General features: G+C 42.3%; 1 protein-coding gene across 1 annotated transcript in view; it reads left to right on the top strand.

Annotated features, from left to right (window-relative positions):
• TSPAN4 (tetraspanin 4) overlaps positions 1 to 27,691 on the top strand; it is a 412,600-nt gene that overhangs the window by 50,321 nt on the left and 334,588 nt on the right. The window contains exon 2 of the mRNA XM_063158701.1: positions 17,993 to 18,087. The gene's annotated coding sequence lies outside the window, so the exon portion shown is untranslated. The remainder of the gene's footprint in view (positions 1 to 17,992; positions 18,088 to 27,691) is intronic.

Below are 27,691 nucleotides of genomic sequence, written 5' to 3'. Positions count from 1 at the left end.
TCTTTTTCTCAGCTGCCTGTAGCAATAACTCTAGATCTGCCTGCCATCTGGATGGCACTTCCCACAATATAACCTAGTGTTGATTTTTATGTTGGTTTATTGTGTAATGCTGTAAATACATATGGCTGTGTATAACTTCTGCCTAACTGCTGCAGCTGTAGCAGTGAGAATGGGGGTTTGTGAGGCTGAGCAGACTTTTAGCTCTGCTCCTAATTTGCTCTGTGAACTAAGGTGTAGGATGCTTGCTCACTTGGAATGTAATTTTTTTTGGCCTGATTTGAAATCTCTTAAATCAGTGTATTTTTTTTGAAGTCTCTAAATACATTTTGAAAAAGGGGCCCTCTGATAATGTTCCACTTATGCTACCTATCTTTGTGTTGATGAGAAGTGTTTAGAAGCAGCTGCATAATATGTTCATGGTATGCTCAGAGACAGTGCATGTGCCCTGCAGTACCAGAGAGAGATTTGTGTATCCTAATGCAGCTGCAGATCAGGGCTCTGGCTGAGATGGGAGTGTTTCATCCCAGCAGGGGTGACAGATTTACTGCTGGCAGTGTGATCAGTCACTGATGGCAGAGGCTCTCCAGAGCTGGCAGAGGGCATGGGTCACTGCATGTTTTACTGCAAGACACACATAAAAGCCAAAATGCTTGTATTGTCATAAAAGCTGGCTGTTGAACTTTCTTGTTTTTCTCTTGTGCTAGGTTACATCCCAGAACGCTTGGGAAACATGTGGTTCTCATTAAATGTTTCTCAATAGCTCAGCAGCAGTCCCTGACCGGTGGAGGTCTGCGGTAACAAGCAGAGGTTGCCAAAGTGCTCGTGGCTGACCAAGCCAAAGTGCTGCCAGGCTGGGAGCCAGCTCACCTATCAGTCCTCTGCTCTGCCAGCCTTGGAGATGTGGGGATGTCATTTGCTCCCCATCAGTTTGAGATGTTGCTTTTGTTTCCTCATGTCTTGGTGTCCAGCGTGGGAATGGTGTCAGATGCTAGCAGCAGCAGGGAAATCACAAGGATGCAGGAGGTCTGTTCGTGCCTGGTTATGCAACCATGGGATGAGTGCGTGATTTCTAGAAGAGAACCACGTCTGATCCTTCAAGGACACTGGGTTGTCCTTCATTTTAATGTGAAGCATATGGCTTCGTTTGAAACTGAAGACAATTCAAGCCAGAAACACAGAACCCTGATGGTGGCTGTGATCTCTGGTGGCAAATAAAAAACTTCAGCAGGCCCTTTAAATCTTTCATTGTTTGCTGTTTTCAAGTAACTTTGTCATTGGCTGCTATAGCTGAATTGATTAGTAGTGATTTGAACACGTTTGAACACTGAAATGATACCCATTCAGTACTTTAATTTTAGTTCCACTTTAATTAATTTTCACTGTGACCTTCTCCCCTCCCCCACCTTTACTCTTCTGAATGCTGCTTAAGCAAAAGGGGGCTGGGAGGAAGACGGATTTATCACGTTGTGTCCTGTATGTAACATTATCTAATTTTTAAACAGAGCCATTACTAGATGGCTGGTTTTGGACAGTGAGAGCTTTGACTTACAAAAGGTATATTAGCACTAAAAGATGCAGCTAGGCACTATTTTAAAGAAAAGACAGATCCTATGACATTTTGGTTTATTGAACAGGTGTGTTTCTGACTTTCCCACCTTGTTTGTAGCTGTAGAGCAGGAAAGAGAAACAAACAATCCCGACTCTTCAACTCTGTTTTTCAAGTGAACTATTGACATTTGGGGAAAATGCAAATAGGAGCATTCACACTTTGGTACTTAATGAAAGCAGTATTTGACACTCTGCTATATTTGTAAAGCTTGAGTTAACCTCAAAAGTCAAAGCTGCATTATGTGTGCAACTTTAGAAAGAACCTTCTGTCACAGAAATTTGGGGTGGACATTGTTCCCTGGAGTACTTGAAAGGTTACTTGAATGTCCTAAATAGAATATGGAAGAATCAGGTTGTAATACGATTACTTTTAAAAAATCCCCATAAACTTAAAACTAGGCTTCCGTTCTAAAAATAAGAAGTAGAGGTAGTTTGTGTTGCTTAAGGAGAAAAGCTAATTGCTTTTTACTGGTTTTATGGTGAAGACCTTGTTTGTTTGTGTTTCGGTACAAGCTTGGAGGGGAAGAAATAACAAATGCCTCTGTCATGGCTTCAGTTCAACAAGATATATGAAATCAACATTAAAAGCCAGTACATCAGTGGCTGTCTCTGGCACACTGTTCTGTTCTCTGAGGAAACGGGTTTCTTCCCACACAGGGAAGATGAATTAGCTGTGTGAGGAAATGGGTTTCTAGGATATTTTTCTGCAGTCAGCAAAGTGAAGTGAGATGATAGCATTCAACTTGTTTTGCTATATCTAAGGTTTGGAGGTACCTAGAGCTTGAAATACTCAACATCCAAATAAGCTTGCAAGAAGCTGGTTTGTATTTTTCAGGCTCTGTTAAGGTGTGTAGGGGGAAATCAGAGCCACACCAAGTAAAATATCTTCAGCAGGGACAAATATTTCCTTTTAATATAATCAGAGCACTTCATGCATGATGACTGCAGCAGGATGTAATCTGCAAAAGTATCTTCTACTAGTCCTTGTCTGTAGGTCTCTTAAAAAATTGTTTGCTTGGATCACAAAGTCCTGCCCTAGTGTGCCAGTGGTGTGGTTAGGGATTTTCTATAATTCTGAGCTGTCTGAGATGTTGGACCTAATTACAGAAAAATCTCCATTGGAAATATCTTGTTTGCACCTTTGCATAACTGATGATGCTTAGTGAAAATTATTTTTCCTTTTTTTTCCTGCATATATTCACTGGACATTCTTAATCTACCTTTTGGAATGTTTATTGCTGTCCTGGGTTCAGCTAGGGTAGAGTTAATTTCTTCTCAGTAGCTGTTACAGTGCTGTGTTGTGGACTTGGAATGAAAATGGTGTTGGTAACACACAGGGATGTTTTGATTTTTTGCTAAATTGTGTTTATCCTAAGTCAAGGACTTTTTTTCCTTTGCATGGGTGAGGAGGTTTGCAAAAGAAGCTGGGAGGGAGCACAGCTGGGACAGGTGACCCAAACTGACCAAAGGGATATTCCACACCATAGGACATCATGCCCGGTGTATAAACTGGAGGGTTTTGGCAGAAGGGGAGCTCACCTGGGTTCAGGAAGGGAGGCTGAGCGAGCAGTCTCTCAGAGAACCCTTCTGTTATGGGGTTACTGAGGGTTGAAGTTACACAGTTGGCAGAATCACACCAAGCAGTAAAACCAAGCAAAAAAAACCAAAAAAAACAAAAAAAAACCCCACAAACAAACAAAAACAACAACAACAACAAAAAAACCCAACTCCCTGGTTCCTGTCCTTATGGAGATTTGGCATCTGGAGAGCCAAGGAGTGAGCAGCCGCACCCATCACACTTGAATAGCCCCACATGAGCAGTGCAAGATCTGATGGAGAGTGGAGTCTGAAAGACTTATCATAGCCTGAATGAAGTCACACTTCTGTGCAGGATGTAGAATCATGGAATGTTTGTCTTGGAAAGTGGTCTGTGATGCACCTCACGGAGGAGTAAGGCTAAAGCTGCGTGGATGTTGTCACAGAATCAGCCTGGCCACTCTGCAAGCTGGCTCAAAGTCTCCTTAGCGTTTGTAGGCATTAGAGGATAGATGTCATCTTTGGTATGTGCTCCTATAATTCTGTGTATTCAACAAAATGTCCCTTGGTGGCTGTGCTGTGTAATGTGTTCCTCATGCTGTCAGCAGAGCTTGCAGATGTATTTATAATGCAAGGGCAATCAGAGGAGTCGCCCACACAACTGAAATGTTTTCAAGAGATAAAGGCTATTAAACTGCTTGAAAAGACCACTTGGGTCTCTAGAGGGTGAAAAGCCAGTTTTGACCTTACAGAAATTTTACTTGCTGATTTTACAAAGGAAGTGTTAGCGGAGGAAAAAGATAAATCTATAATGGAATTACTTTCTGCTCTACAAAATGTGCCCAGTAGCAAGATCCACAGAAGTTGCATGCCCCTTAAAAAGGAAGTGGGAACCAGAGGGTAAAGCATCCTTTCTTCTCTTCCTCCGTGGCTGGGTTTTGCGGAGTCCAACTCCTCACATCCATACTGTTCAGCTTTCCCTTGCCTGACAGTGGGACTATCCCACAATATGTGAGGGTGATTACATCTTTGATTGAGGGGGAGGGTGGATACTCTGCTGAACAGACTATAACATTTGCTGTCTCAGAATGTTATAAATGTACTACTGTAACTTGTAGTACTACAAACTATACCAGTTTCCAGCATTCTTATTCTGGGATAATAATACCAATGGCTATGAACTGGAAAGCTTTTTCAGTAAAATGTTATTTTGCTGTACTTGGACTGATTCCATCAGTGCAAAATGACAACCTTGTTTAAACATGGCTTACTTTTTTATCTGAAGGAAAATAGTGCAGTTTATTTGATCTTTCTAAGATAGTATCTTTATTTAAACATATTGATGCTTTTCTGAAAGGGCTGTTTCTCATACCCATTGCAATCCTTTTGCTTCATTCCTGTGATGATTCTTATTGAAGAGAAAAGGCTCCTGTGTGCCTTTACTGGCACAGTGGTTACATAGGTGCACCTAACAGGGCAATGGAAGTGTTTTTTTCCAGGAAATATCCTTGTTGCTCGATAAATTAGCCAAAACAATGCCTGCTTTTGTATTAATTTCCTGATAGATGCTGCTAGCCAATGTAAATATAATTCTGTTTAGCCAAGTGAGAGATGAGAAGAGCTCGATGAATTTATTTGATGTTCTCTCTCTGCTCTGATTTCCAAACTGGAGTTGTTGACATGAGGGTAGAGCTGAGGCATGTGAAGTGTCTCCAGTTGGTGACTCGAGGTGTGTGTATGAGGATTGTTACTCTGACCAAGCCTCTGAAAAGGAAAACACTCTGAAGCAGTGCATTATGATTTTTACATTGTCTTGCAGATGCTTGCTTAGAGAAGTTGCTTGCTTAGAGAAGTTGTCCTCAAGTTTGATCATCTGTTAACTTCATTCCCATTTCAAAACTGGCTGATGTGTTCTCTGTATGAGTTTGCATGTAATTAAGCCCAGCTAGAGTTGCTGAGAGGCTCCTGGGTGTGGAGATGAAGAATGTATGACACTGCCTGCCTAGTCCTAGAATATGAAGTGGGGTGGCTTGTGAGTACCACGGCAAAGGCATTACTGGTCAAGCAGATTCCTTCAGTTTGACTTCTCTTGCCGGCAGGAGCAAAGGGGTGAGAGCTGTAATTAGAATCAGTTTCTCTCCTTGCAGCAGGCTGCCTTGAGCCATGGCTCTGTAGCACAGGATTTATGCCTTTAGTGTCTGTTGCTCTCACAGAGGGGGTTAGGATGTGTGGCATGAACCACTGCACAAGTCTTGTGAAGTTGTTTTTGAGCTATGAGAGCACAGGATGACAAGAGCTGTCCTGAGCTGCAAGACCAGCTTCCTGCTGCGTTCCATCAGCATGGTAAAAAAGTGGCTGTGAGCTTCAGTCTCCTGTTCTCTCACTGCTTGCTGCTTCTTTTCAAAAAGGTACCAGCCTTGGCTCCCTTCAGGTAGCCTCCATGAGGGGATAAAAGCAGGGTTTTCTCTGCTTGTTTTGCTGTGTATTTTCCCACTTGCCCACCCTGTCTCCCTTGTTGATTGGTGTTTTCTTGTCCATTGAACCATTAGACTGTTAATTTATTTTATCTTAATGGGTCTGAAGGAATTTTTTTCACTGTTAATCTTTCTTATATGTGCCTCAGTTTTCATATATTGGTATTTATTCAAATCCAGTAATTCAGAAGGCAGACAGTCAGGGAAATGAGTCTGGGATGTTTTTGTGAGGCTATTTCTTAGACCACCCAAGAGAGCTGTTACCACAGCTATGAATAGGACATACCTTTTTTTGCTGTAACTGTTAATGTATGTGCATTCAAGTAATGAAATCCAGGAAAACATCATCACTGCTCCTCAGGTCAGGGAGAATAAGGGAAAAATCTCTGTCTGCAGCTAAAGTCCTTCTTGACCTCACATGCTGAGAAATGACTGGACACACTGCTCTTGAAAGGAGGGACGCTACTGGAGTCATACTAATGAATTGAGATGTATGAGTTCAGTTCTTCTGCCATAAATTTCTGTGATCATGAGTAAGGTTCCTAGTCTCCTGAAAACCTATAAATGAGGTAAACAGTTTTTTCCTCCCAGCCTCATCTGTTTAAATTGTGATGTCTTTGAGGCAGGAACAATACACATTGTGCAGATGCACAGGAGGTGAAAGGGCCCAAGCTATCCTGTCCTGTCTACTGCCTCTTGCCAGCACTTTTGTGGTAAGTAGAACAGCATGGATGTGATAGAGACTGGAAGAAGCAGCCAGGTGGAATGACATTTTTGAGGTCTGTGAAGATATATAGAGGGGCATAACAGAAATGTCTTTAAATATTTAGATTTTGAGAAATTTTATAAGGTGTAGGAAAACATTTTTTTCCCCTCATGAATTCAAGGGATGCCTTTGTTCACATGGTTTTTAAAAGTAAGAGAAATTACAAACATTATGAAGGCAGAAAGGAAAGCTGAGAGGTTCATAGAGGAGGCAGGGAGGATGCCAGGCTTTACTTTGGGGAAAATAAGGACAGGAGAGTGGTTTTTGTGTCTGCTTTTACTGAAGGCACTCCATTGGTGTTAGCAAAGGCTCTATGCTGTGTGCGTCAGTGCTTTGTAAATGCTGGCAAGTTCCACTTACAGGCTGCTGGACTCTGTACAGTGTGCTGATCTATAGATGGTTTTTCTTTTTCTGTAAAGGACACCTCCAATGCTAGCTGCATTTGAAGGCATAGAAAATAGATTTGAAAAGCTACACACAGCAGCTGTCATAATTTACTGTAATATCCTGCTGTTTAGGATAACTAATGAGTGCATCAGTTCCTTGGATGTGTTGAGCCAGATCATTAATCAGTATCAACTGCCCTTGCTGCATGGAACTGGGGGCTCTTCCATACGAGTTGATATGCATTGCCTACACTGGGAGATTAATGTCTGGAAAGGAGGTGGTGTAAAACTGCTGGCTGGGTTTGTGTTCATTGGAGGTGAAATCCTGTACCTGGCTTGGTGTTGGGAATATTACTGTATTGGCATATCATGGAAAGCATGGACCAGTTGCAAGAAAACAACTTGTATTTCTAAGTTTGGGTGGTGTTTCTTAAGCTGCTCTCCTGCTCTGCAGAACATGAGTAACTTGGATCATTTAGTTCTTCACAACCTGTCCTGTAATGAGAAATTATTTCCAGACAGGTCCAGAATTTGCTTGACTTCCTGTGGCTAACTTTCAGCTCATGTTCCTATCCAGCTGTGAGATATCATCCTTCTGCTTTATCCTCCCATGAACTGCCTAATGTTAAAGTAGATCAGAAGTGAGAGGATGTTATCTTCATAGTAGGAGTTTACTTTTATCTTAAGTGATACAAGGTTTTGATACAGCCACAGCATATTTCTTTAGTGTAGTCTCAGTGTAGATAGCAACAGCAGCATTTCTTATCATTGCAAATTCAATCTATGTTTTCAGTAGAGTAGTGGGTTCTAGTGTGGTAATGGATGGGCATCAGCCAAGCATTGGGTGCAACACTGGCTGTACAAAGGGAATAACAACATGCATGTATGAAGTATAAACTAGGGAGTAGTTTTAGACTGTGCCAGGCTGAAGGTGAGTTAAAAGAGCAAAGGCAGATGGCAGAAGCTGCTGGGGAGAGGCAAAGACAAGACATCATCGTTGTTACTGACTTGTGGGCCTGGCATGATTCTAACAAGAAGTATGCTGGTTACCTGTAATTCTGTGAGACTACTAGGGACCAGAGAACAGCTGTTATCACTGCAAGTTTAATTTCCACTTGTAGCATTTAATCCACTTTGCCAGCTCTTGTGTGATTATAGCAAACTGCAAGACAGAAGGACAACCAAATCAAAGTGCTTTAAATTTCTCTTTTCTTGGGGGTGCGTACTTCTTTGTCTTCTATGAATTTCTGGAGTTTCCTGTTTGGCTCTCTGTCTCATAATAGACTTGTGTGGAGCTTTGCTTTTTTAAAATACATATTTTTATGTATATGTGATTCTTTTTTTCCTATTTCCCTTCACTTTTTGAAGTCTATGCAAACAACTACTTGTATGCTGTACTGGCCAGTCTGCCTCAAAAAACCCCAGAAATTTCCCAAGGTAAACCTGTTAAAGAGGTATCCTGATAGATGGATTTGAAAGGCAGATCTTGGTTGCAAGATGGACCCAGAAGTTGAAGTGTTGTCTCTGTAATGTGTGAGAACTGAGGCGCAGACAAGTGAAGGCTCCCAGCCCTGTTGGTAACTGCTTTGCCTGGGTAATAGGGATCAGGTCAGGAGGTAAAGAACTGCATCTACTGTCAAGTTTCTTTAACTAGTATGGTGCAGCGTGGCATTGCTGTAACTGATTCAGCACAAAACTTCTGAAAACCATTAAATAATTCAAAGTTGTTGATTCCGAACCCAGGTAGGGTCTCCTGACAGAGTGTAAAATATTCCGATGTATCTGCAGCAGTTTATGCTGCAGTGGAACTTAAAGCAAACACAGAAAGTAATGTTAATTTTTGATGAGGTGCATTTGGTTTTCCAGAGGCCTAGTGGTGGTAAGAATCCCATTAAATCTGTTTATTGAATCCTTCTCCAAAGGGAAGATGTTTGGGGCACCAGCAAAATATGAATTGTTTTTTAGTGTCTTTGGTGTAGAAACTTAGTACCTAGGTATTGATTTAGAGATACTTTCTGAACTGTGCAGGTAAGTGTGGGTTACAAACCGTAATTGATCCTGTCCAAAGGTGATAATTTGACTCTTGTGTAGATCACAAATATTCAATGTATTTTGTGCAGTTAGTCTATAATGAGTCTCTCAGCTTGTCACCGGTTCTGGTACTGGTGTGTTTGAGTTTGTTCCCTTTGGGCAGTGTGAATGCTGCTGTCCTGGCTCACATGGACCTGTGCTGTACCTCCCACTCTAGTGGGTCACATCCTGCACTGTGGCCAAGCCCCAGCGCTCTGAAGTCGCTGCACAGCATCTCTGCTGGCCCAGCAGTGCTGCCATGGCCCGGCCAGCAGCGTGATTTGTAATGGCTGGTGGCTCTCAGCAGTGCTGCTGCTCTGCCAGCACGGGGGCCTGGGGCACAGCCAGCTGCTCCGTGGCCAGATGGAAGAGCAGAGCAGAGGGAGTGCTGCAACCCGAGATGGAAACTCACTTGGATTGTGTGTTTTGGGTGGTTGGTTTAGGAGAGCAAAAGATCAAAACTTGCCTTAAAACTACAAATGTGTTTGTGGTAACTTAAAGAGCAAGGATAGGAGAGGTGTGTCTTCTCCCTGGAAGTACCCTTATAAAATTTGTATGATGTAATTTACCGTTTTTGAGATTTTCTGGGTGGAGAATGTGTGTCTTGATGTATCCACGGCAACAAAATTAAGGCAGCAGTTGTTTTAAGTCACTAGCTTAAAAGAATAAGCTGAAAAGCTTTAAAGATTCCCCCCATCCCCCACCAAGTGAATACTTTGCAGATATTACAATACTAGGAAATTCAGAATACCATGTCCTCGAGTGCTTTACTCATTGGTTGAGGTAGGAAATTAAGTGATGTGTAAACTGTTGTTAGCACCCAAATTCCCTTTGCCTTCAGTGGCTGATTTTCTGGTCTACCTTGCTCCTCCTGCACAGGTGCTTCTAAGTGTTTGCTCAGGGCATGTCTGGGTGGGGGGGGGGCATTTACCTGCTGCTGCCTGTGGAGCTGGGTGCTCACTGGGAGCATGGTGGCCCTGGGTTCAGCTCCCAGCTGTGCAGCAGGCTCCTCAGGAAGGTAACTTCCATCTTCCTGCACTTTGTTAAGTGTTGTGGATGACCTCAGGACAGCTTGAATGTTGCTGTGAGTCACTGTCAGGCCACAAACACCTCTGAAAGAGTGTAGTGTGACCCTGGACCTAGCTAGTAAATAATCAATCAGCTCAGGCACTGCTGTACTACCCTTGCTCAGAGGGAGCTTGGACAGTGGGGAGGATCCGGCATTTGCTGGTTCTGCCATCCTCGTGGTGTCTCAGGTCCATACCCAGAACAGCATGGGAGGACTAGTCCTTAGGCTTATAAGGATGACAGAGGGACAAGTGTGTGTAATAGTGGGATACTGTTAGAGATGTATATCAGCTCTTTGGGAATTGGAATATTTCCTTTAGAAAGTACTTTTATCTCTGTTTTAAGGCTTACAGTTGGCTATGTTCACTGGGAGTATATTTCAGGAGCTAAGTACCTGTCATATTTTAAAAACACCCTACGTTTCCCAAAGCCCTTGAACAATTTTAAGAATCATTGGATGAGTATTGGAATCAATGCATTTAAACAGTGCTGTGTCTATATTTGTTTGTGTGTATAATCATAATCATAGATAGGCAATTAAATGTATTATCTGAAAAGAAACCTCTTCAATGGTAAATTTGAAATAATGATAAATCAGGTTGAGATTTAAATGTTCCCTAACCATTTAATAGCATCTAAATTAAGAAATATTTGCTAGTGCAGGTTTGGCTAGGGCTTTAAAGGAAAATGAAAGTGCTTGAACCGCAGGAAATCAATGGCCTAATCGTCTGGAAAAAGAGTTCATTGCAGTGCCAGGATAACCTGTGACAGCAGTAGCCTATTCTGCAGGTGTAGGGAGAATATTTGTCATTGAAGTTCTACAGCAGAAGCAGTTCCATGACAGGTAACTTGTGAGGTTGTGAGACTGATGGGGAGTTGAGAATGTCACATATAGCTTCTGTCAGGGAGGGATTTGAGAAAGACTAAATGAGGAATGGTGAGATAGTCTCTTTATTTTGGTCGAAGCAGTCACATTTCCTTACTTTCTTTCATTATAGATAATACTCTTTTAGAAACAATTTAAAATGCAATTTTAAACCCGCTTTCTTCTCTTGTTGAGTGGGAGCTGCGGGTTGTGCTCTGGGTGGGGGACATGGTGGGGGCCACAGGCAGGGGCTGTGCCCTGGTGCTGCCCCTTTGCACAGCTGCCCACTGTGAAGGGATTTTGGTCCCAGCAGTGAAAGTCTGGAGTGGTGTGAGTGTGACTGACAGTGGCTTCTGGATGGTCAGACAGGAAGGTTCCCTTAACAAGTTTTTTTCCAAGGACAGTAAAAGTTAAGCAAATAAAAAAATCACAGCAAAACAAAGGAAGAAACAAATAAAAAAACCTCAAACCACCCCAACTTTAATAAAAAGCAAATCCACATCTAAAATGGGAAAAAATGAAACTTGAATAAATGTGTTGTTTATTGCATATCTTCTTAGTTAAAGGAATGGTGTTGTATCTTAAAAAAATTACCTGCTGGACTTTAATGTGTGGGATGTTTAAATCTGAACATCTATATGTTTTATAGTTACTAATCAGGGAGAATGAGCCCCTTTTTTAGGCATAGCAGCTAAAGCTGTAGACCTTAATTATGGTTTCATGTTTTTAACTTATAATAATTTTGAGTTAATTATGAATTTTGAAAGTATTACTATTATGACCTGCACTAATAATTTATCTTCATTATGAATGAACAGTCAGCATCAAGAAACCTTTCCTTCTTGACAGGTACAGAAGGGTGTCATGGGAGCTGCTCCTGTGCTCTCTGGTGAGATGTACCATGTCCTGCAGAGATGTTCTTGGAATCTAGAAACACTGGGTGCAAAAGCAGGCCTTGAGAGTTATGTGACAATGAAGGAAAGCAGTGATTGAAGCAGAGAGACCTTCAGGGGCTGACTGTGTTCACTCCTTTGTTTGCCTGCTTTGAGGAGTAACTACCCTAGACTGCACTGGGGCACTCTCATCCTTCCCAAGGGATGGGTTGTTTGTGTTGCTGATTCTATCTACACTGCCTTGGGTATGGAAGAATGTAAAGCCTCATCTTTTTCCTCTGTATTTGGGAATAAAAGTCATAAAAATGAAAGCTGCTCTGTATGAGAACAGACTTTGTTACCAATTAGGTTGAGACTTGGGAGGATCCAAAGCAGGATCACAGATCTTGCAGCTATCAGTGCTAAGTGCTGAGCATAGATGACTTTGCAAGCAGAAACACAGGATGCAAATATTTAACAAAGCCTTTCTCAAGCTCACAGGAGGGATGCAGAGTGCAAGTTGATGTTTGGAGTAGAATGCCTGGGTGGCAATCTGCTGTTTGCACTAACTCAAATAGAAGTTACACATGCTCATCAGTTTAGGAGCTGATATGTAAATGGGCTGCAGTTCCATATTCTGGACTATGTCAAGAATAACTCCAGAAAGTAAAATCAATCCAGTGGTTTCCAGAGACAAGAGTGAACTAATGTTGTGGGAATACGGTTGTCAGGGTTAATGCTGATCTAAGGAGGATAAGAATAGCGTAGAATTCAGGAAATCCTGAGATAGGAGTGGGAAGGGAATAACTATTTTTATATTCCCTCATGTTTTATATATATATATATATAAGATACCAGCTGGAGATAGCTTATCTGGCAGATTTTCTGGGGCTTGAGTAGATGGTGATGGCTATGGGCATGGCAGGAGAGTAGTCTTTCCTGACAGTGTGAAGATGTCTTGCATCAAGCAATAGAAATGGAAGGAAGAGCTTTCAAGTGATTGCAAGTTCTCAAGTGGAGTTTTATTTGAGGGGAGACCATGTGGGAAAAAATACAATGTTACTTTAATTTAAAAAAATCATAAATATAAAAGCAGGAGTGGGTGGTGGTACAGAGAAGACTCTCGCTGACATTTCTTTTTGGTATTTTTCCTCTTAAAAACAAGAGCAGGCAGTCAAGCAGTACTCATATCTGCTTTAAAATATATTTAATATATTTTCCACAGCCTCTTGTGTTTAGTAGGACTTCAGAGAATAGCTTTTTTTCTTTTCTTTTTCTTTCTTGTTTTAATCTATTTTTTCTTTTTTCTTTTTTATTTCTTTTGCTTTTTTTTTCTGTTACAGGCACTGTGTGCCAATACAGGAGTTCAGTCAGTCAGCAAATTTCCTGAATTAGTTGCAGTAGTTGAAAGCAGAGACTGAGAAAGGCCCCCTGCCACTGGTGAAGGTGACTGTGCCTATTCTGTGTGGTGCTGGCAATTTCTGTGTGTTCTCTTAATGGCAGGGAAGTTGAGTTGTGCTACACATCTATGTCCTACGTGCTGCTGTGACACAAATTGGAGCATTTCTCTGCCATCCTTGTTAAAATCTAACCCTGGGTGTCTGTGGCTGCTGGCAAAAAGAGGTCCCATAGTAAGGCCTCGTGGGAAGACCCACGCAGCAAAGCCTTTTTAGGACCAACATCAAATATCATTGATGATGTCTCTGTTGATAATGATTCTGTTTCTTAGGATTGCTGCCCAAATGACTGCAGCTTGGAATTTATCACAGTTTGGGTGTTGCCTCAAGGTAGGAAGGATAAAGCTGTTTTCTGGTTTTAGGGGAAGAAAAAAATTGTTGATTGAGCTCAGATGAATGAAAACCCAGGCAGTGTTAGCACATCATGGTACCAAGTGTTTCCAGCCATGTCCACCCTTTGCCTTCAAAAAATCCAGTAAGTGTCTCACCTTTGTGCTTTGCAAAATCATGGAGCAGATCCTCCTGGAAACTGCGATGAGGGACATGGAAAATAAGGAGGTGACTGGTGACAACCAACATGGCTTCACTAAGGGCAAATCGTGCCTGACAAATCTGGTGGACCTCCATGGCAGTGTTACAGAGGTGGTAGATGAGGGAAGGGTGATTGATGTCATCTGCCTGGCCTTGTGCAAAGCATTTGTTAGTGTGTCACATAACATCCTCGTCTCTAAAATAGAGAGAAATTAATTTAATGGCTGCTCCACTCAGTGGACAAGGACCAGCTGGAGAGATGGGCCCATGCAAACCTCATGAAGTTCAAGGCAAGCACAAGGTCCTGCATGTGAGTGGGGGCAATCCCAGGCAACAAAACAGAGCAACAGTGTGTTGAGAGCAACTCTGAGGAGAAGGGCTTGGCAGGGTATTGGTAGATGAAAAAAGGGAATATGACCTGACAATGTCTGCTTACACTCCAGAAAACCAAGTGTGTCCTGGGCTGCATCCAAAGCAGTGTGGCCAGCCAGGTCAGGGAGGTGCTCCTTCCCCTCTGCTCTGCTCCAGTGAGGCTTCCAGCTCTGGGCCCACCTACACAGAAAGCTATGGACCTATTGGAATGGGCCCAGAGGAAGGCCACAAAAATGACCAGAGCATCTGGAGCATCTCTCCTTTGAGGACAGGCTGGGGGTGTTGGGGTTGTTCAGACTGGAAGATTTTATAGCAGCTTTCCAGTACTTAGTGGGTCACAGGAAAGACGAACAGGGAGTGTAGTGATAGAATGAGGTGCCGTGGTTTCAAAGGGGAAGAGGGTAGATTTCAATTGGGTATTTGGAAGAATCATGATGATTAGACAGGTGGAACAGGTTGTACAGGACTTATGGCTGCCTCATCCCTGGAAGTGTTGAACGCCAGGATGGATGGGGCTTTGGGCAGGCTGGTCTAATGGAAGGTAAATCTGTCCATGACAGGGAGGTTGGACAAGATGATTGTTAATGTCTATTCCAACCAAATCATTGTGTGATGCTCTGAAATAGCAGCAAGCTCTAGAAAGTACTAGAGCAATGAGAGGTGTCCTGCATCTAGAAACCAGGTTCCTTGACCAGTGTCTGGATAAATACAGGCGCTAAGGAAAAACTGTCCTGTGTTACAGCAGGAAGTCACCTTGATCTTTGTATTTGACAGGAGTGCCAAGGGAGGAATGGAAGAGTATAGGTATTTCAAAGCAAGACAATCGGAGAGCCAGACTTTCATCTAACTCAACGTGTCCAGGTTCCTGGAAAGCTGAGCTGTCTATGACAGATTTTTGATCAGAGAGTTTGAATTTGACATTAGGACTCAATTCATATGCTCTTGTTAAGCTGTAGCTTACCCCACTAAGAACTTGTGAAGTTAGCCCGAAAAAAAAAACCAACCTCTTAAATGGTTGGGAGTTGTTAAGGTGTGTTTTTGATGGACTCCAGGTGGTGTGGGACATCCCAAAGAGCCTGGAAGCATTTGACACAAGCCAGGACAGAAAGACTGAAAACATGTCTGGAGCAGGATGTCTGGAGTCGCTGGATTTGAGGGGGGCCTTGTAGCTCTAACTGGAGTTCCACTGCAGATGAGGTTTCTGTTACTAAGCTTAAAGCTTAGAGGCCCATTGTGCTCAGCAGCACATGATAACTAGATATGGATATCTTGTAAAAGAAGAGACAAAAAAACCCAGCCTGAGAATAAAGGTGGGACACAAGCAGACAAAAATGTTTTGCCTGAGGTTATACAGCAGGTCATGTGTGGGGAGGGAAGTGGAGCCCTGGAACTCTCTGCTGCTGGGTGTCGTGTAGACTTGAGGAGTAGGTGTAGATGCAGCCTACGGAGGTGATGTCCTCTCATGAGTACAGTGCTGCCTCTTCTGCCAGCAGTGAGCACCTCTGCCTCAGGAGGCAGGGCTGCAGTCTGATCTGCCCTGCCTCACCTGGCTTTAGTAACTTTGTTTAATGGCACGATAGAGATAGTGTGGTACTGGGCTTGATGCCTTGAGAGGCTACCGAGAGGGGAGCCTAGACAGTGTTAAAGGAATAAAGTATTAAAAGGCCTTCAAAGGATACACCTTGGGCACTACAAGAGCCCAGCCGTGGCTACACCCAAGATGAACAATGGGTCATGAGTTTTCACACTTTTGTAAGTTTTTCCATTTACATATTGGGGTTAACTGTCCCATTACAGCTTCAGGTCATGAAGTCCCATCCTCCCAGATTGCTTTCTTCAGTTTGCTGTTGTTTATGCTTTTGGGGCCTGAAGCTGCAATGGTGTCCTTGGCTCTCGGGCTGCAAAAGGATTGTCTGACTAAACTGTGAGGAGAACTTGCTAACACTTCATATAAAGTTCAGAGTTACACAGTAATGCAGTACAGAATCTGGAAAATCTGAGAGCTAAAACATTAAGCATCAGGCTGTGCACAACTAGCCAGGCTTGCTGCAGGCAGTGTTGTGTGCATGCTCCTGCATCTTCTCTGCCTTATCTCTTGAGCTGCTCCTTAGCTCTGTTGAAAGCACGTGTGACTGCAGTGTGGATACAGACATCCTCCTGCATTCCTATAGAAAAGATAAGGCGTGCAGTGGGTTCCTGTGCATCTGTGCTTGTGTTTACTGCACTCTCTAGGGATGAAAATGAATGATAAAGGCTGGGTCAGGCCAGTGGTGTGTCTAACTTGTTTTCTTTTTTCAGCTGCCAAGAGCACCTGCCTGAACCAGCCAATATCAGTCCACAAAAGTCATGGAGAAAAAATTATTTCTTTGAATTGTTATTAGTAGAGATTCTAGCTTGTTCTTACTTCATGATTGAGTTTGTTTTTATAGGAAGAATTTTTGCTGTTATGAGTCACTCTGGCTTAAAAGCAGGATTTTGCTTTCAGATGCCTTTTGCCTTAAAAGGTGATGTTGCTCCTGGTATTTGTCAAGTTTAGGGAAAAAAAAAAAATCAAAAATTCATCAGGCTGCTCATTCTTCTCAAGAAACACTTGAAACTTCCATAGTTCTTTGTTTTAGAAAAATCAAAATAAAATGCATTCACAAATGCTTAGTGAATGTATTGCTGATGTCTCTTCCCGGCCAGCTTGATTTATTTAACAGTAAAATATCAGACAGTGACACTCCTGCATGTAACAGGGATGTAGCCTGCTTGCTGGTGTGTTAGATTTCTAGACCATCTGGAAATTAGTGTCGTTAAACACCTGAAATAACAAGATTAAAAAACCCAGACAAACAACAGCAAAAAAGGTAGGAGTTAAACTATGGCAAGCCAGGCACAATTGATCTACAGACCTAATGTCTTTCAGGTGGGTAGATAAAGCACAGTCTCAGCTGTGTGTGGTCAACAAGGATGGAACACTTCTTTTTTAGAGGTTGCTTTTTTAACCCTATGTAATTTATGGTGATTAATTCCACTGTGCTTCAGTATAGAATCTCTTTGCAGTTCCAAACTTAAAGATGAGGAAATATATACACTACCAAAAATCTTGTGGCAAAAAACTATGGTGTAATTCATGATCAACTATAAAGCTGCCATGGCAAAGGAAGGGATTATTCTTCTCAAAAGATTTTGGCTATGGCTCTGACTTTACTGCTGCTTTTGTAGGTAGAGCTAACCTGTTATGCATTGGCTGATTATGCATTTAAATGTTTCTATGCATTTGAATATAGCCATATACTCACTTTTCCCTATGCAGCATCATTTGGTGAAGTTTTACCACTCCCAGCAGAAGATGCTTTTTTTTTGTGGGTATTTATTGCATAAACTGCTTCCACAAAACTAAGCTTGTTTCCTTGGCATTTGTCAGTCTCAGAAACTTGAAGGTTTACAAATATTTACCAATTCCACTTTTCCTTGCCATGACCTTTTCCCTGTCTAGGAAACAGAAACCCACACTCTCTTCTGAATACCTTCTGTGCATTATTCCTTAGGACCCACAAAGCTTGTTTCTTGTGCTGCTGGTGGACTGTAAGTCACAGCCTGCTGTTCTGTAGACACTCTTTACCTGGACTTTTCTCTGCATGCCCAATGTGCCTTAGTCTCTTGCCATTGCATGTTCACTCTCAAATCTTACTAGTTTGTAAGTGGAGTCAATGATAAAACCAGCTCTTTTTAATGTTTTTTTTTTTTTTGGTTTTTTTTTTTTTTATTATTCTGTATTGAAAATGTGTAAGAAGAGATTTTCTCCAGTAACTTCATGTTTATTTGGTGACCCAAGTTTCATTTTAGTAACAACTGTCGCTGAGGTTGGCGAGTGTGTGGGCAAGTAGGGAGGTGAGGTGAAGGGGATAACAGTAATATTGGATTGAAAAGTTTGTTCCTGAAGTGACTCCTGATGACCACCTGCCTGTTTTACTCATGAATCTGTTGTTTTGTGTCTTGCAGTGGCATCACTGAAGGGGACAGCTGTTACTGCTGTGGGAGATCAAGAGCTCCTTCCAATTGCATCTTCTGTGTCATCTGCAGAACCCCCAGTTACTGTGAGTTTCTCGTGCACACACTCTGTTTCTTCCAGTGAGGATTTGTTAGCTGTAATTGGTGATAATTATGTGCTTCTCTATTTATACTTTGTCAGTTCACTTGCTACTGCAAAAAGCTTTGATTTATGAATCCCAGGCCAAAAGAATGCATACACTTCTTATCCCCCCAAACCTCATACTTGAAGCTCATAGTTGCACATTCTTCTGGCCAGCTGCATACCCTGTGAGGGAAATGATCAAAGACTATGTGCTTTGGATGAGTGTTCTGATTATTCATCCAATAGCCAAGATGAGAATTGGACAAAATATTTTGTTCTCAAGAATAGCTTCAGAAAGAGAAGCTTATTTAAATAAAAAATGGGAAAAAAAAGTATTACTTGAGCAAAGATGATTAAACTTGTTCAGAGTGCCAGAAACACATCATACCTGTGTGACATCTAGTCATGGGCATGGCAGGTGAAAATAGAGGGTGACTCAGTGCTGGAGTGCTCCTGAGTCTGTACCTAGATATACTCTTAAAATGAGATAATGGAATTTTCTCTGCAGTGCAAGAGAGATACCTAATTCAGTGCCATTTGGAAATCGAATGAAAACTCTTGAAAATCCTCATTCCCCCTTTCAGTTTCCACCTAAAGGAAATGAAGAAAATGCTTCCCTAATCCTGCCAGCTGTCTGTGAATGTCCATGTAATGTATAACTTGTCTGTGATCCTTTTGTCAATAATTCTCTTCTGCTAATAACTCAGTAAAACAGACTCAGGTGATTTCAGTATTTTGCATAACAATGATAGCAGTGGCTTGCAAGGCCATCTCCAGTTTTCAGCTAGGTCTGACAGTATTTACCAGGTTGGAAGAGCTGAATTGTCTTCTGAATTCCTGTGTGGAATCCATCTGCAAGACTACAACAGTGGGAGCACATCTGTGCATGTGGAAGTGTTTGTTTTGATGAAAACTTGAGGACTAAATGAACAAGAAACCCCTGAGTGCTTAAGGGGCTGTCAGACACTTGTACAGTTAAATGGCATTGAATGTTGACATGGTCTAGATTTCGAGTTGTGAAGCTGAGTGTACAGGAATTAATTGTACTCAGGTAATGGATTCTCCTGAGAGCTAATAGCAGTAACAAGAGGAACAATGCCTTAAGAGGAAAATTCCCTCAAATCTGTGGAAAGCTTTTAGCAAATGATTTTGGCATGATGTGTACTTCTAGCCTGTGTCAATATTGCAGATGTGTAAATTATACATGACTTACAAAATAAGAAAATTTGCTTCTAGGGAGCTCTTGTGTTTTGCCTGTAAGGATGGAGCCAGCCTGCAACATATGTAGAGAATATTACCTGTCAGAAATTGAATATTGAGTGAAAGTAATCGCTTTAATCAAGAGTAGTTAAAAGTGAGGCTGAGTTGAAGGAAAAAACAACTGCTCAGCTGGAAGACTGCTTCCAGTGCTGCAGACATGCCCTGAAATGCATGCTTTCTGTATTAGGAATATTGATCAGGGCCATGGTTTTACCTTGCATTACCACTGTTCTTCCTGATAATTAAAACCAAGATTTCTTAACTCTTTGAATTCTGCTCATTTCTCTGCGCCCAAGTTCAAAATACTTGGTGCTGGTGTATTGGATGAAGGAGAGCACTGCTCAAAGGAGCAGTTTGTTGGTTCATGGATAGATAACTGGCAGAATCTACTGACTGAGGCAAAGACATTCTGGCTTATATCAGTTTGTATTCCTGACAAATCATCTATAGCAATTGCGGGTGTTTTCTTAGGAGAGTTGCTCTAAAGGGATGTCATTGATGGCAGTGGCTGTATGCACAGTCTGAGATACACTGAGCTGAGTGCTGTAAAGGAGCCTGAGACTTTGTGTTTGTGCAAAGAAGCACCCTTGGCTGGTTTCCTTTAAGTGTTTTTTTTTTTTTTTTGCTTTTAATCAAAACCAGGATTGTTTCTGCACGTGTCGCCTGTTCTCTATTTCTCTTAAGTCAGTGTCCATTTACTTCTCCTTCTTTACAGTGCCTTGGCAGAGCTGAATCCCTCTTGAAACCAGGGAAGCCACCTCCAGTTAAAACTAGCTGACAGCAGAGGGATGAGGTTGAAGATGAGTGATGTCAAAGACATTTGTGTCCTACAACATTTGGCTACTGCATCCTTGAGAAGGCAGAACTCTGCAGTTGTAGCTGCTTGAGCAGGGCTCTGTGCAGAGCAGGTCACCCCTGGTGCAATGCTGGATGCACGGTGGATACTGGTAGCCCTGTGGATGCATTTTCTTTCTTAACCCACAGCAATCTGGACTTTTTGCTCTCACTTCATTGTTCCTTTGTTGAGCCATCAGACTTCCTGAACAAGCTGCACAAGTGAATGCTGGCAGATGTGTCTGTTGGAAAGAGAATGGTCTGGTAGCTGCCTTAGAGCTCTGCAAGTCCAGTTTCAGCTCCATGATCTGCTTACAGATCCCCTCTGAGAATTCAGTAATATGATTCAGTCTCTGTGCCAGTTTCCTGTCTTTTAAAGGACACTGTTGACTTTGGGTGGAAACTGAGGGTAAACATAGATCCAGGGAATGCTTCAGTAGAGTGATTGAAGGAGTAACATAATGTGTAACCAGGATGTCTTTCTCTAATATTTCTGCACAGCCTAAATAGTATCCCTGAAGTGTTTTTTGCAGTCAGGGTGAGAAGATGAGCACTGTGGATGGGGAGTGCATGGTTGTGTATCATGGCTGTGATGCTGCTGAGCATGTGTGAGATCCCAGCGTGCATTGTCCCACTCTGATCACTGAGGATGTCTTGCCTCTCTGAGTGAAAGTGCTTGCTTGGACCTGGGACACCAGATGTTTGCTTGGGATCACACTCCTCACCTGGGATTTCACTAGCAGGTGCTACCATGTCCCTCATGTAACTTTGCCTTGTGTAGCCTCATCTGTTTAACTCCTCTGGCCTGCCTGTTGCATGTTGGCTTTCAGTATTTACTTTAGGGTCATAGTAAAGTCTTTCACCTTGCTTTCCAGATGTCACTGGGCAAAGTCCTTTTCAGAACCTGGCTCTTTCATGGCTGTACAGCCTACCTCAGAATATTTGCTGTCTCTGGTCTGTGAATGAATAAGATCTTTATAGGATTGACAGCTATAAAACATTCCCTCTGAACTCTGAGATGAAAGTGAGACATTTCCTTTCTCCTTCCAGAGAGCTCATCTGCTGGAAGAGGAGGGAGGTGGTTTCCTTTCCTGAGATGTAACTCCTATCAGGTATCATAGCAGTGGCTGTGGCACTCCAGGGCAGCCTGCTCTGATGCCTCATGCTATGGGAAACTGGGAATGAAAGGCGACTCTGCCAAGAGGCTTCTGTCTGCATTGCTGGGAAAGCACACGTGGCTCCCATGGCAGTACCTGGAGCTCACTGGGGATACAGTGGAAGGGAAATAAGGGAAAATTAGGTTTGGGTTCAAATATTCAGATTGCAAGGATACTCCCTGGAGCTGATCAGCTTGCTTGCTAATGGCATAGCATGGAGAACAGCATAAAGAGTTTGTTTGGTTTTGCACTGCAAATACATAAGCCACCCTTGCTTTGGCTTCCAGCCCAGGGTGAAAAGGCTGGCTGATCACCCTGCTCTTTCAGTGTTGACAGCTGTTGTTGTCAGGGACAGATGTGACTTGGGTCTAAGATAGGGATAACAGTGTGAGTGCTTTTACTGGCAAGGTAGATTTTTAGGAGATAATGCAGTTTGTCTGTTGCACAGTTAAAGGGAAACGAGAAAGGCTTTTCTGTTCTCTTGGTGGATTTTTCTCAATTTTTTTCATATTGATTCCTCTGATGCCAGGAGATTTGCTCAAATATTCTAGCACTTAACTGTCCTAGATTATATCTTTGGTTAATTCAGTTTCCTACCATTCCTCCTCATTCCAAAACCATTTATCTTACTAGCATGGAAGCAGGCAGTTCTGGGATACCACTGGTTCTGCAGATCTAAGTCTCTGTGTTTGATCCTTAAAAAAATGTTTTGGAAAGCAGAACAAGAAAACAGTGTAGGAATTTGGTGGGCAGATAAACTGCATTCCTGTTTCAGGCTGTTTATTCATAGCTTTAAGGCAAAAGTAGGCTATTTTTAACTTGCTTTTTTTCCCTCCATATTAACCAAAACAAATTTCCCTCTCGAAGGAGAGGGTGGAGTTGGGAGGAAGGAAGGGTGGAATTGAAACCATTTCATTAAATCAGTTTAAATACCATTAACACACGATTTTGTTTTTACATTACAGTTCTGAGCACAGAAGAGTCTCTTTACACTTTCCAAAGACAGGAAGCTTTGTATACAGAGGGGGTGAGTGAAGGCATTGGAGACAATGAAGTGGTTATGGAAAGCTTATGACTTTTGCTTGGGGTGAACTGTCAGGAGGGTAATGCAGCTCTCCTGACTCCTGGTGCCTGTGTTTTGATGGTTTGTGGTAAACTGCTTCTGAAGCAGAGAGAGCAAGAGCAGTTCCAGCAATTTCCTTACTAGGTAGATGTGACTCTGGCTGCAATTTCCATGATTACTGACTTCAGTGTGCTGCAGTAAGGGTGGCTGAATCCAGGGCCTGTGGATGAGGTTTGTAGAAGGAAGAATAAATACTTCATACTTTGAGACTGAATGATAACCCAGGAGCCAGTGCAGAGCGTTGCTGCTCTCTGAATCTCTTGCACTTTGATGTTGATTCTTCAGTACCTTTTAGTTCTCCCTCCCTCTGTTGATAAGAGCTGAACGATCTTGACAGTGAAACATCTGAACACCAACCAGAGTTCACCTCTGGTGATGGGGTGTAGAGCTCCTCATGCTGTCATGTCTGACTGCACATGTTACTCAAGATTAGATCCTAAATGATCTCTTTTTGCAGTGTTTTACTCCTGCTATGTGTTCTCCCACACTGTAGGAGAGCTGATGAAAAACAGAAGTTGTCTTTGTGTCTAAAGAAAATAAATAAAAACTTTCCTGGTTTAGAAATACACAGGAAACCTACCCCAAAACATGCAAACCCCTCTCATGCAGCGATAGCATGTTACCAAGTTACTGAACTCTGTGTGTAAGCTTAGACCTAGAAAGACAACCTGATTTTCCAAGCCTGAGTCCCAGGGAGGACTTCCTGCCCTTGAGGGATCAATGTGGGGCAGGAGCCCTTCCTGTAGACTCTTGGGTTCTCTCTCTATCTGCTTTCTTCTCCTTTTTGACTTTTCCCACAGGGGAGCTGCTCCAGGTCACAGCTACTTCATACTCTGATTTCTCTGACCTCCAGCCAAGAGGAGTTTGTGGTTGGTTTATCTCATTTCTGCACCACGATAATCCTATGGTTTAAATGTCTCTTTGCATTTCTTGCAGCTCCCTCTCCTCAAGTGTGTTTGCAGGCAGTGATCCTGTCCTCTGTTGTGCTGTGTTTTGTCAGCTTAAGTCAAACTTTCCTGAGAGAGGCCTCTTAGTCTCACCAGCACTTCCATACACCTGATTTCAGTTCAGTAAATGGTCTTTGAATTTTGCTGTGACCAGCAGAACAACTCACAATAAATGTCTGGGAGCTGCTTGCATTAATGCTGATTCAACATCTAACCATTAATTGTGGCTTGATTATAATATAAATATAAATATATATGTGTGTGTTTGAGCAGAATCCTCTGGTCTTGCTTTGAGGACTTCAAGTAATGGTGACTCTTTCTGTTCTTTCTGTATAAGGATAGTTCTGTCAATGGCTGGTTACTTTGTTTAACTATGTACCTTAATTTGAATATGCTGCCTTCAGTCACTGCATCCTGAAATGCCTTTCCTTGTTAGTTTACAGAGACTTTTGTTATCACAAATCTGATTTTGCTTAGAAGTGCTCTAATACTCGTAGGCTATGTAAAGCAATTAGTAAATTACAGTAGTTTGTATTTCAGAAATCAAACACTCTTATTCCAAGAAAAAGTCCCTTTAAAGGTGTGTTTGAGTATCCAAAAATGACTCTCTATCAGCTTGCATCTCCAGATGACACTGGGCACTGCATCAGCAAGAGTATATGCAAAGAATGAAAATAAAGTCCATTATTTATGACCCTCTCTCTGAGATTCCCTGGCTTATGTGAGAAAAGTGGAACTGCTTGGAAATACTTTGCTTCCCCCTGGATTTCTGGCTTCTTTGAAGGTTGTCTTGATCTTTGTGAATAATCTTGGGTTTATACGTTTGATTTCATGCCAGAAAACTAAATCTTTCTGTAATGTGCATTCCTTCAGGCTTTGTATATCATGAAGATTTGAGGGATATCTCCCACTGCTTGGTGTAGTGCTGTTTTCCTTCTGCTGACACCAAAGCAAAGCAGGATGTGGTTGTGAGCAGGGCACAGCCTGCTGTGCACAGCGTCAGAGTTTGTTACCTGGCCGTGCTGCCTGTCCGTGAGCAAACTGCACAATTGCTCCCTGGGTCTGCTTTAAACTGGGGGCAGTGACACTGTGCCTGGCCCTGCTGAGCTCTTGGACTTCCTAAACCCTTCCAAAGACACACTCTCTCACACCTTAGCCACTGGGCTTACAGGGATGGTAGCAGAGGGCTGCTAGTGGAGATTAGCTTTGCTCCCAAAACCCACCTGATCTAGCAAGACAGCCCTCACTGCCGGGAATATTCCTTCTTAGGATGCTGGTCAGGGGGGCTGTGATTTTCTTTTTCATTCTTTGTGCTCTCCCAATATCTGGCTTTTGTTCCACGCGGTCTCTTGTAATATACTCTAAATTAGTGGCTTCTAACCTTTTTGGAACAACAAACACAAAGTTTCTGGCAGGCTGAGCTCCTTCTTTGTCATACATCACTGTTCTCACATTCAGAGTACAGTAATATTGCTTATTGGAGAGGCTACAAATATTTATCTTGCTCCTGTGATATTCTGATGGGGGAACCATTGTGTTGCTCTCAGCATAAGGACTGTTTTTCTTCTGCTTCACAGTGCCTTCCTCTAAAGTCTTGATTAAAGGTGCAGTAATACAAATACATTTGTCCTAAAATCAATGGAGTGTATACCACATGCCTTTTAAAAAAACCCCAAAACCCCAATGGATAGAATAGATTCTGAATTCAAACTGAAATTCTACCATGAGAAAATTAATTGGTCTTTCCTTGTCTGTTGGAGCTTTAGTCCAGAGCTAAATGATTTTGGCAAAATACTTTCAGGCACTTAACTTTGATAATCATTATTTCATTTATAATTATTAATAAATCCTTTCACTATGACACGGTTTTGCCTTTAGAAAATGCCTGTGAGCCACTCCTGCTAGATTACTTTGCCAGTATGTGTATATAATTTATCAGATATGTATGTTAAGAGAGTAGCTTTAACTTCTAAGAAGGTGTCTTTAACTGGGTACACCTTCTCTTAGATGACTGCCATCCTTATTCTCTGGGTATCTTTTACATCATTTAAAGACTATGATAAACTCAGCAATTAAAATAACTTGCCATACATCCCATTGTCATTGAATAATTTTTCACTTATGCAATTATAATGTCTTCTACTTTCTCTTTTCATGTTTTTCTGGAGGGAGAAAATGTTCTTCCGCTTCAAAAAGTATTCTTTTCCTGCTTTGTCACAAGTGGTGTTAGTTCATTCTGCATTACTTTTTCAGTCACTTGCTCTAGTCCTTTAAAACTGCAATTACATAATTCATGTAAATTTAGAAAGGGAAAGATGAAGATCTCTCATGTCTATTTTTTTCCTCCTTCTTGGAAGCTAGGAAGAATTCAGGTTAGGATTCTGGCAAGTAATTAGCATTTGAAATGGAGGTTAAAGTTGGACAGTTTCTCACGTGTGATGGAGGAGATGTTTCTGGAGTGGTTGTCTTTCATTGGGAAAAGTAATCTCTCAGTTTTAATAAAGGATTGGGTTTGAGTCCTGAAGCAGCTTCTCCATAGCTATGTTTTGGGGTTGGGTTATTTTTTTTTTGTTTTTCCCTTTGTCAGAGGAGAAAGTCAGTGTCTAGTTTGCTTTGAATTGAGAGGTTAGTCAAGCCCTCTGTATTGAACTAGAATGTGGGCAGGCAAACAGCCTCTGTTTTGGAATTAGGTCTGAATAAGGCTGATTTTGTTTGTATCACAGCAGTGTTCACAAGTCCCGGGTGGCAGCTCCTTCCGTGTAAGCACTGTGCGACTGCAGGACAAGAAATGGTTCCTGATCAGAAGGCTTCAGCCCATGTGGGATAACTGGTCACTGTGTTAGTAAATGCTCCTGCCTAAATAGAGTCTTCATCCTGGCTGTGCCCAGCCCTTCCAGGTGGAGGGAACACAGTTCAGGTGAGAACTGTACTTTGTGCATACACAATGCACTCAGTCTGTGTAGAGTAGCTGTAATTGTTTCCCAGGTGTGAAGCTTGGGAAACATCCTTGCCCACAGGCTGCTGCTTTCCCTGAGTAGCCCCTGGAGAAAGACAGTGACCAGCAGTGGGCTGCTGGTGTCCTGGTGAAGGTGGCACAGTCCTGCCTGTGCTGTTCCCAGAGAATCCTTTGCAATTGAACAGGGAGAGGAGCTCTGGGCTGTGTGGGTTGTTCTTGCAGCCTGCTCCCACCCATCTGTGTTATGGGACCATTCAGCACCTGTCAGGAGAGAGATAAGGGAACAGCTTAGGGTTCAGCTTTTATTAGGGGCTTGTCAGTTTGGGCTATATGAGCTCTTCTGCCAGGCTGTATATTAGGACATTTGCAGGCTACATCATTAAGTTCTATTTAAGGACTCATTTGCCTGGTTCACTTTAGAAAAAGGTTGTTTTAGCAGAAATCTGGGGCTTATCATCTTCCCCTCTGCTCCTGAAATCTGCGTTTAAACCCAGGATTAGGAGCTGATGGACAGCTCTGATGACATGAATCTAAGGGATAATAATTCAAAACTGTCAGTCTTGTGAATTTTCCTACAGTGCTTGTGAGCGTCACTAAGATCTATTTGTATCAATCTGTAGGCTCAGGAATAGTGTTGCTTGCATTTTCCTTGCATTTCAGAGGCTATGTCTTCAACTATAAGGACTGCATCTTGATCCATTTTAAATGGTAACACAGATTGCATAGAAGCCTGAGACTTGTACTTGCATTCTCCAGAGTAAGATTTCCAGTCATCATAGTGAGAAGTGGATTAATTGCTGCAAACTCCATGTGTGTACTTGAATCTCATCTCTGCAGTGATTTTGATGCTTTGAGCCCACCATTAGCTTCAGATGCCTATAGCCCAGCTGTCTGCCCCTGACTGACTGATACGGGCTCTCCTTCCAGGCAGGAAAGGGAAAGAGATATTTTAGAACATAGTTCATCTGACCCTGCTTTAGCCAACTGCTTTAGAAACAGATGAATCTTGTCCTGCAGGTGACTGTTTCTCTCCATTGACTGTAGTGTCAGATGTTGATGTCAACATTTGCTGAAATGAATCCTGTATGAGATATGTCCAGTTTTAAATGTAACTGATCAGGCATTTTCACTGAAGTGTAGTTCCCAGCCGGCAAACACGTCCTGGTGCCCAGGGAGCTGGTTGTGTGCTGTAACTTTCTCTACTTTCATTCTCCAGCTCTTTATCTAGAGAATGAAAATTATTCCATCATGACAGGAACGCTGGCCTTTAGAAAGCTCCTTTTATCTAC

The sequence above is a fragment of the Melospiza melodia genome, chromosome 6 (assembly GCF_035770615.1).
Source record: "Melospiza melodia melodia isolate bMelMel2 chromosome 6, bMelMel2.pri, whole genome shotgun sequence".
In the NCBI taxonomy this organism is placed as follows: Eukaryota; Metazoa; Chordata; class Aves; order Passeriformes; family Passerellidae; genus Melospiza; species Melospiza melodia.
Note: the sequence above shows the minus strand (reverse complement) of the source record. Positions and strands in the feature narration are given on the sequence as shown.